Source organism: Triticum urartu, chromosome 2, assembly GCF_003073215.2.
Source record: "Triticum urartu cultivar G1812 chromosome 2, Tu2.1, whole genome shotgun sequence".
Taxonomy (NCBI): domain Eukaryota; kingdom Viridiplantae; phylum Streptophyta; class Magnoliopsida; order Poales; family Poaceae; genus Triticum; species Triticum urartu.
Window position 1 is genome coordinate 720648275 of NC_053023.1, and position 9719 is coordinate 720657993.

Here is a 9719-nt window from a genome sequence, read left to right on the forward strand (position 1 = left end):
ATTCTGTCAATGACGCTATCATCCGGAAGATTAACTCCCAGTTGAATCAAGTGATTATTATACCCAGACATCTTGAGTATATGCTCACTGACAGAACTATTCTCCTCCATCTTGCAGCTATAGAACTTATTGGAGACTTCATATCTCTCAATCCGGGCATTTGCTTGAAATATTAACTTCAACTCCTGGAACATCTCATATGCTCCATGACACGTTCAAAACGTCGTTGAAGTCCCGGTTCTAAGCCGTAAAGCATGGCACACTGAACTATTGAGTAGTCATCAGCTTTGCTCTGCCAAACGTTCATGACATCTGGTGTTGCTCCTGCAGCAGGCCTGGCACCCAGCGGTACTTCCAGGACGTAATTCTTCTGTGCAGCAATGAGGATAATCCTCAAGTTAGGGACCCAGTCTGTGTAATTGCTACCATCATCTTTCAACTTTGCTTTCTCAAGGAACGCATTAAAATTCAACGGAACAACAGCACGGGCCATCTATCTACAATCAAACATAGACAAGCAAGATAGTATCAGGTACTAAGTTCATGATAAATTTAAGTTCAATTAATAATATTACTTAAGAACTCCCACTTAGAAAGACATCCCTCTAATCCTCTAAGTGGTCACGTGATCCAAATCAACTAAACCATAACCGATCATCACGTGAAATGGAGTAGCTTTCAATGGTGAACATCACTATGTTGATCATATCTACTATATGATTCACGATCGACCTTTCGGTCTTAGTGTTCCGAGGCCATATCTGTATATGCTAGGCTCGTCAAGTTTAACCTGAGTATTCTGCGTGTGCAAAACTGGCTTGCACCCGTTGTAGATGGACATAGAGCTTAACACACCCGATCATCACGTGGTGTCTAGGCACGACGAACTTTGGCAACGGTGCATACTCAGGGAGAACACTTTTATATTGAAATTTAGTGAGAGATCATCATATAATGCTGTCGGCGTTCTGGGAACGGGGGTCCCCAGACTTGCCTGCCTGTGGCGTGGCGCAATGGGGGCCCAGCGCGGCCCATCTTCATCAACACAAGACTCAAGACCCTCGCGAGGGGCCAAGCCTCGCGAGGCGGACGGCACGGCGCATCCTCAGGCGCAGCCTCATCAGGCTGCCTGCGAGGCAGCGGAGAGTTCAAGACGGGGTACCTCGCGAGGTGCCCATGACGCAAGCCATGACGACTCAGGATGCCAGGCGGGCGTCAGCGCGCGTAGTGTCCTTCTTTCCTCTTTGGTGCAAAGGGGGCAAGTGCAGCCGCGGAGTACCGAGGCACCAGGAAAAGGTTGCCATTTCGGTGCAACGAGACCAAGACCAGGCGGACTACGAGACGGAGGTCACCATGGAGCCCAGCACGGCGTCATTACCAGAGCCTTTGGCAGGCGGAGACCAACTTTAGTCAGGATAGGTGTACTCGCTGTCCCCCTTCAAATTAGCCCGCCATTGTTGGCTCCCTTCCCGCTCAATATTTGGGAAGAGGACCAGGGCCTCTATAAATAGGACCAGCCGCCCACATAGCAAGGGGTTCTGTTGGGTTCGGTCCGGCGGGGTCCGAATCATCGACAAGAGAGAGAGAGAGAGAGCTGACTGAACTCCTCCTAGCAGTTCATCACCCCAGCCAAGAACAGACCCTCGCAAGGCTGTTCTTCCTTGTATTGAACATCATCACTAGCCCCAAGAGGCAATCCACCAACCACACACTGGAGTAGGGTATTACACCACAACGGTGGCCCGAACCAGTAGAAATCTTGTGTCTCTTGTGCAGTTCTTTAGGTAGTTTAGATCCTTGCGAGACGGTGAGGTTGAAGGCGTGATCTCCGCGCGCACCCCAGTGTTCGAGCCTTAAGGGTCTGCCGGAACCCGTGAATCCGACATTTGGCGCGCTAGGTAGGGGTGCGCCGGAATCTGTCTTCCGCCACTCCGCTCCCCTCCGACCGTCACGTCCATGTCTGATGCTCGTCGGGCCCGCGCCGAGCGCCCGACCGCCATCGCTTCTCGCGTCGCCCAGACGGCCCCCGTCGGTGAGCGTCCTCGTCGTTCCCCGCCGCCCGTCGTCAACACCGCCACCGGCCCGGCGGGAAACGAGCGGCGAGCGCCACCCCAGCATCCGCCCGCGCGACGGAGTAACTGCGCCGCAACATCGACGCCTCCGGTCGTTGCGGCCGTCCTGGGCGGCTCGCAGGCGCCGCCCACAATTCGCCACGTCAAGCCTTTTGCCCGCCGGGTTAACACCGTTTCCGCATGGCAGGGGGCTCCCCCGGACCGGGCGGCGCATGAGGTCGGCCTGACCTTCAGCTCGGAGGACCACCCCACCAACCCGGTCGGCTCAGGCGCGCTCCCCTGTTGTGTACTCCCAGTATCTGCCAGGTGGCCGTCACCAGGACCCTCGTTGACGGCGGCGCGGGCCTCAGCGTGCTTTCGGTCGAGACTTTCAGCCTCCTCTACATACCTCGGGAGCGGCTGCGACCCAGTCGATCCTTCTCGGGTGTTGGGGGCGGATCGTCCGACTCCCTGGGACAGATCCGGCTCCCGGTAACCTTCGGCACCTACGACAACTTTCGCACGGAGATGGTCGACTTCGACATCGCCCCCATCGACCTCCCTTACAACGCCATCCTCGGCTACCCAGCACTGGCTCAGTTCATGGCCGCCACGCACCCGGCGTACAACCTCATGAAGATGCCCGGGAGCAGCGGTACCCTCGCCATGCATGGGGACACCGGGGACGCCCTGCAAGTACTCAAGCTCGCCTTCAAGATGGCGGCATCGGCGCGGCCCGTCAATGAGGAGACCCCTGAGCCCAAGGGGGCTGCGCCCGCCAAGAAGAAGCAGTTGTTCACCCAGGACAAAGCAGAAACCAAGCAGATACCCGTCGACGAGCACAGGTCCTCCAGTGCCACTTTCACCATAGGCGCCAACCTTGAGCCTGAGCAGGAGGAGGCCTCGGTCAAGTTCCTGCGCGCGAATAAGAAGGTATTTGCTTGGGAGCCCGATCAGCTGGCGGGGATCCCCAGAAGTGTCATCGAGCATCACCTCAACGTGTGCCCAAATGTGCGCCCCGTGAAGCAGAAGGCCAGGTGACAGTCCACGGAGAAGCTGGCTTTCATTGCCCAAGAGATCCGCAAGCTAGAGGTCGCCGGGGTCATTCACGAGGTCCGATACCTGGATTGGTTGGCCAACCCTGTGGTTGTGCCCAAGAAGGGGGGAAGGAACGCATGGGTGTCGACTTCACCAACCTCAACAAGGCATGCCCGCAAGATCTGTTTCCGCTCCCCCGCATCGACCAGATCGTCGATTCCACTACGGAGTGCGACCTGCTATGCTTCCTGGACGCCTTCTCCGGGTATCACCAGATCAAGATGGCAGTGGAAGACGTTGAGAAGACCGCATTCTTGACCCCGTGCGGGGTATACTGCTATACATGCATGCCGTTCGGACTGCGTAACGCAGGGGCAACCTTTCAGCGGCTGATGCACATCACCTTGGGCCCGCAGCTCGGAAAGAATGTCGAAGCCTACGTTGATGACATTGTAGTAAAATCTCGGGACGCCAAGACCCTGATACAAGACCTAGAGGAGACCTTCGCGAGCCTCGACGCAGTAAACCTGCGGCTCAACCCAGAGAAATGTGTGTTTGGCGTCCCCTCGGGCAAGCTTTTGGGATTCCTCGTGTCCCATCGTGGCATCGAGGCCAAACCCGAGAAGGTAAGGCGGTCGAGGACATGAGTCCACCAAAGACCCTCAGAGAAATGCAGAAGCTCACTGGGCGCGTGACCGCGCTAGGGCGCTTCATCTCCAAATTGGGGGAGCGAGCGCTGCCTTTCTTTCAGCTGATGAAGAAAAAGGGGGCCTTTGAATGGACTGAAGAGGCAGATAAGGCATTTCAAGATCTCAAGAGGTACCTGACCAGTCCCCCAGTCATGGTGGCTCCGCGCCCTCAAGAGCCCCTGCTGCTGTACCTCGCCGCCACACCCTACTCCACCAGCGCAGCCCTGGTGGCGGTTAGGGAGGAGCGCCAAGTCAAGACCGCAGCGGCAGCCTGAGGCAAGACAAAACAGGAACAAGGAAAGCCTGCTGAAGCCACAACCGCAGTTGAGGAGGGTCAGCTGCCGAAGAATGCACCGGAGGCAGGAGAGGCCGCACAACCGGATGGTCCACCTCCCGAGGCCATGTCGCCTCGTGAGGCGCCCTTACCTCCTGAGGGCGCAGCAACCCCAGATACCCTCAGCCTTGTTGAGCACCCAGTTTACTTTGTTAGCACGGTGCTACGGGACGCGAGGGCACGGTACCCAATGCCTCAGAAGCTCCTCCTCGCGCTACTGGTAGCCTCGTGCAAGCTGCGTCACTACTTCCAGGCTCATCCCATCAAAGTCGTCTCATCATACCCCCTGGAAAGAGTGCTCAGGAGTCCTAACTCAGCCGGAAGGGTCGCTGAGTGGAACATAGAGCTGCAGGCGTTTCAGCTCGAGTTCAGCACAACCAGGGTCATCAAAGGAGCAGCGTTGGTGGATTTTGTGGCAGAATGGACGGAGGCACCAGGCCTCAAGGCCGACGAGGATCGGTCCCTCTCCCCGGGAAGCGAGGCGCCGGAAGGCTGGGTCATGCACTTCGACGGGGCGTTCTCCAGGCATGGCACTGGGGCTGGGGCGGTGCTTGTATCGCCCACTCAGGACAAGCTCTACTACGCTGTACAGCTCTGTTTCCAGCAAGGTGAAAAGGTCTCCAACAACATAGCAGAGTATGAAGGTTTAATAGCAGGCTTGAAGGCCGCAGATGCCCTGGGGGTGAAACGTCTCACCATCAAGGGCGATTCGCAGCTCCTTGTCAATTTCTCCAACAAGGTGTACGAGCCGAAAGATGAGCACATGGAAGCCTACCTTGCGGAGGTCCGCAGGATGGAGAAGCAGTTCTGGGGGTTGGAGTTGCAGCATGTGCCCCATGGCACCAATCAGGAGGCCGACAACATCGCCAAACGGGCGTCCATGCGGTTACCTCAGGAGCCTGGCGTCTTTGAGGAGCGGCTCTTCAAGCCCTCAGCCCTGCCGTCATTGTCAAACACGGCTCAGCCTCGGGAGGAGCTCCCCCAGCCACCTGCCTCAGGAGCCCCGGTCTGTGGCCCGGCCTCAGGAGCACGCCTGCTCCTGCGATGGAACCATAGGAGGGGTGCTGGATCACGGAGCTCCGGAGTTACTTAACACAAGGGACCCTGCTGGAGAAGGACGAGGAAGCGGAGCGTGTGGCACGGCAGGCCACGGCATACTGCATCAAGGATGGAGAGCTCTACCGGAAGCGACCAAACGATGTATCCCTGCGCTGCATCTCCAGGGATCAAGGAAAGGAACTGCTGGGAGATATACACGGCGGAGACTGTGGACATCATTCATCATCACGGACCCTCGTCGGCAAGGCATTCCGCAGTGGGTTCTATTGGCCCACCGCACTCAATGACGCCGTCGAACTGGTGAAAGCTTGTGAGGCCTGCCAGTTCCACGCCAAGCAAATCCATCAGCCGGCAGGGGGCCTGCAGACTATACCCCTTTCGTGGCCATTCGCATTCTGGGGGCTGGACATCCTGGGCCCGTTTCCTCGGGCGCCAGGGGGCTACCGCTACCTCTACGTCGCCGTGGACAAGTTCACCAAGTGGGCTGAAGTAGAGGCCGTCCGCACCATCCCAGCGGGTTCCGCGGTCAAGTTCATCAGGGGCATCGTGAGCCGGTTCAGGGTGCCAAACCGCATCATCATAGACAACGGTTCGCAGTTCACCAGTAACCTCTTCAAAACATACTGTGCTAACCTTGGAACGCAGATATGCTACGCTTTGGTGGCGCACCCCCGAAGCAACGGCCAGGCCGAACGAGCCAACGTAGAGGTCCTGAGGGGCCTCAAGACCAGGACGTTCAAGAAGAAGCTGGAGGCCAGTGGCAGAGGTTGGTACGACGAGCTTCAGTCCGTGTTGTGGTCCATCCGCACCACCGCGACCAAACCAACTGGGGAGACCCCATTCTTCCTGGTCTACAGAGCGGAAGTAGTCCTCCCTCACGAGGTCAGACGTCGCTCCGCGCGGGTCCTGGCGTTCGACGAGGCGCAGTAGGACTCCATGCGGGGGATGGACCTCGTGTTGGGGGAGGAACGTCGCCGGGAGGCCGCTCTACGAGCGGCGAGGTATCAGCAAACGCTGCGGCGATATCACTGCCGCAACATCCGCCCCAGGACTCTTGAGGTAGGAGACCTCGTGCTCAGGCGGGTCCTCTCCAGGGAGGGATTGCACAAGCTCTCTCCCATGTGGGAGGGCCGGTTCAAGGTTGTTCATGTTTCCAGGCCCGACTCCGCGCGCTTGGAGACTCAGGAGGGAGTGCCGGTCCAGAATGCGTGGAACATCCAGCACCTTCGGAGGTTCTACCCCTGAAAAGGCCCAGAGCCTGTGAAGCAAGGCGAGTGCCTGTGAAGCTATCGCTATTTGGAAAGGCCCGGAGCCTATGAAGCAAGGCGAGTGCCTGTGAAGATCATCGCTTTTTGGAAAGGCCCAGAACCTGTGAAGCAAGGCGAGTGCCTGTGAAGCTATCGCTATTTGGAAAGGCCCGGAGCCTGTGAAGCAAGGCGAGTGCCTGTGAAGATCATCACTTTTTGGAAAGGCCCAGAGCCTGTGAAGCAAGGCGAGTGCCTGTGAAGCTATCGCTATTTGGAAAGGCCCGGAGCCTGTGAAGCAAGGCGAGTGCCTGTGAAGATCATCGCTTTTTGGAAAGGCCCGGAGCCTGTGAAGCAAGGCGAGTGCCTGTGAAGATCATCGCTTTTTGGAAAGGCCCAGAGCCTGTGAAGCAAGGCGAGTGCCTGTGAAGCTATCGCTTTTTGGAAAGGCCCAGAGCCTGTGAAGCAAGGCGAGTGCCTGTGAAGCTATCGCTATTTGGAAAGGCCCGGAGCCTGTGAAGCAAGGCCAATGCCTGTGAAGCTCGCCGCCCCGTGACACTCTCACGTAATAATGAGTGGTGTTGTACACGCCCCGGAGTCTCAGGAGCGTCGGCCTCAGGCCCTGGGGCTCCCTCCCACGCCCAGTGGCGGCACTTAGCTCCGCGCTGGTGAGAAGACGTCGAAGACTAGATTAGGTGCCGGACACGGCTTTTTCATTTGCTTTCCGCAGTTGACGTGTGTGCTTGCATTTGAAGTCTTGTTGAAGTTATCGCTGTTGTTGATTTGTGGTTCATCGATTTTCGCTCCTCGCTTTGGTTTCTCTCGTAAACGACCTCGCGAGGGATGGTGCTAAAACGTCCTTGTGAGCGTTTCTGCCCTGGCCGCGGGAAGGTTTCATGGCCCTAGCACATTACAGGAGCACCCCCTCTAGTTCGTGCCCCTCAGGAACCGCGACGCGCACACAGGGCTTGGGTCGGTCGCCCCCCCCCGGATGGGGTCAAAAACTATCTACACCCAGGCGTGCAATTAAGAGGCGCAAAAATAAGATCAAGGTCTAAAACGGCAATATTTCCCAACACGCCCCAGCGGGGCTCCATGCAGTTGTTCTGTCTTACGCAGGAAACAAAAGGAAAGGGAAAGGACGAGCCTGGTGCAGCCCTCCTCACATCGGCCCACGGAGGAGACATGGGCTGCCTCCGGGCCTCAGGCGGACTCCCTCTCACGCTTCACTGGGGCACGACGGGGCGGATGAACCACCACCTCCCAAGCAAGCTCGACGGCGCGGGGGCGGACTGCTGCCACCGCTGGAGGAGTCGCTTGAGGAAGAGTTGACGAAGCTTGGGGAGTCGTGGACGCCGCCATCTGCGAGGGCGCTATCTCCTCCATCGCCATCGGAGCGGGGCCCACGGACGCGGTCGTCGTCCTCAGGGAAGCACCCCGCGTGGCGACCATCTTCCCCAAACACCCTCACATAGAGGGTGGCGTCGCCGTCGAACCTGAAGTGCAGAGTGCACCGGCGCTCCAGGCCGCGAGCACGGGCGAACGCCTGCCAGCCACGAGTTAAGGCCAAGCCCCCGTTGGCGGAGACCTCCAGCGCGACCCATGAGGACCTGCTGCAGCAGCCCTCCGCCTGGAGCTAGAGGCCACCCAGAGCACCGGCCGGGAGTTCACCAAGGAGGAAGCGAGGGAGTGGGAGCCGGGCGCTAGTCGGCTCCGCCGACCAGACGACGAACTCCGGCAGCGCCTGCACAGCGCGAAGGCGCGGCCTGGGGGAGCGCGCAACCCAGGCGCATCCCTCGGCCACGGCGGCTCGCCCGCCGCCACGCTGGGAGCCGCCCCCATGACCACCAAACGCTACCTGGGCGGCCACCAGATGCTTCCGAGGGCGCCCACGACCGCGCTTGGGCGGGGGAGATGCAGGACCAACCTGGAGGGCCTTCCCCTTCTCTGCAGCCGAGTACCTCCTCGATGGAGCCATCACACCAAGCCGGAGCAAGAACTGAGGAAAAGTAGACAGCAAGGAGGGATGGACTGGAAGGGCACGCGCCGTGCCGTACTTATAGCCGGCGAAGGCCAACCGCCGGCCTCCATGATCACAGGTAATCATGACACGATCTGCATGCAGGGACTTGTCCAACTCGCGCGATCACCAAGGCGTCATGGGGAAGTGGAGACGCCACGTCCAATCAACCGCCACGCGGCGCCCAAGGCCGCAGGCTGTTAGGGTCCGCGGCGCTTCGCCCTTGCCCTTTCGCCTCTCGGCACGGCCAAGTCCATGCGCGCCTTGGGCCCGGGGGCTACTGTCGGCGTTCTGGGAACGGGGGTCCCCAGACTTGCCTGCCTGTGGCCTGCGGCGTGGCGCAATGGGGACCCAGTGCGGCCCATCTTCATCAACACAAGACTCAAGACCCTCGCGAGGGGCCAAGCCTCGCGAGGCGGACGACACGGCGCATCCTCAGGCGCAGCCTCATCAGGCTAGCTCGCGAGGAGGCGGAGAGTTCAAGACGGGGTACCTCGCGAGGTGCCCATGACGCAAGCCATGACGACTCAGGATGCCAGGCGGGCGTCAACGCGCAGTGTCCTTCTTTCCTCTTTGGTGCAAAAGCGCAGCCGTGGAGTACCGAGGCACCAGGCAAAGGTTGCCATTTCGGTGCAACGAGACCAGGACCACGCGTACTACGAGATAGAGGTCACCATGGAGCCCAGCACGGCGTCATTACCAGAGCCTTTGGCAGGCGGAGACCAACTTTAGTCAGGATAGGTGTACTCGATGTCCCCCTTCAAATTAGCCCGCCATTGTTGGCTCCCTTCCCGCTCAATATTTGGGAAGAGGACCAGGGCCTCTATAAATAGGACCAGCCGCCCACATAGCAAGGGGTTCGGTTGGGTTCGGTCCGGCGGGGTCCGAATCATCGACAAGAGAGAGAGAGGTGACTGAACTCCTCCTAGCAGTTCATCACCCCAGCCAAGAACAGACCCTCGCGAGGCTGTTCTTCCTTGTATTGTTCATCATCACCAGCCCCAAGAGGCAATCCACCAACCACACACTGGAGTAGGGTATTACACCACAACGGTGGCCCGAACCAATATAAATCTTGTGTCTCTTGTGCAGTTCTTTAGGTAGTTTAGATCCTTGCGAGACGGTGAGGTTGAAGGCGTGATCTCCACGCGCACCCCAGTGTTCGAACCTTAAGGGTCTGCCGGAACCCGTGAATCCGACAAATGCTACCGTCAATCAAAGCAAGATAAGATGCATAAAGATAAACATCACATGCAATCAATATAAGTGATATGATAGGGCCAT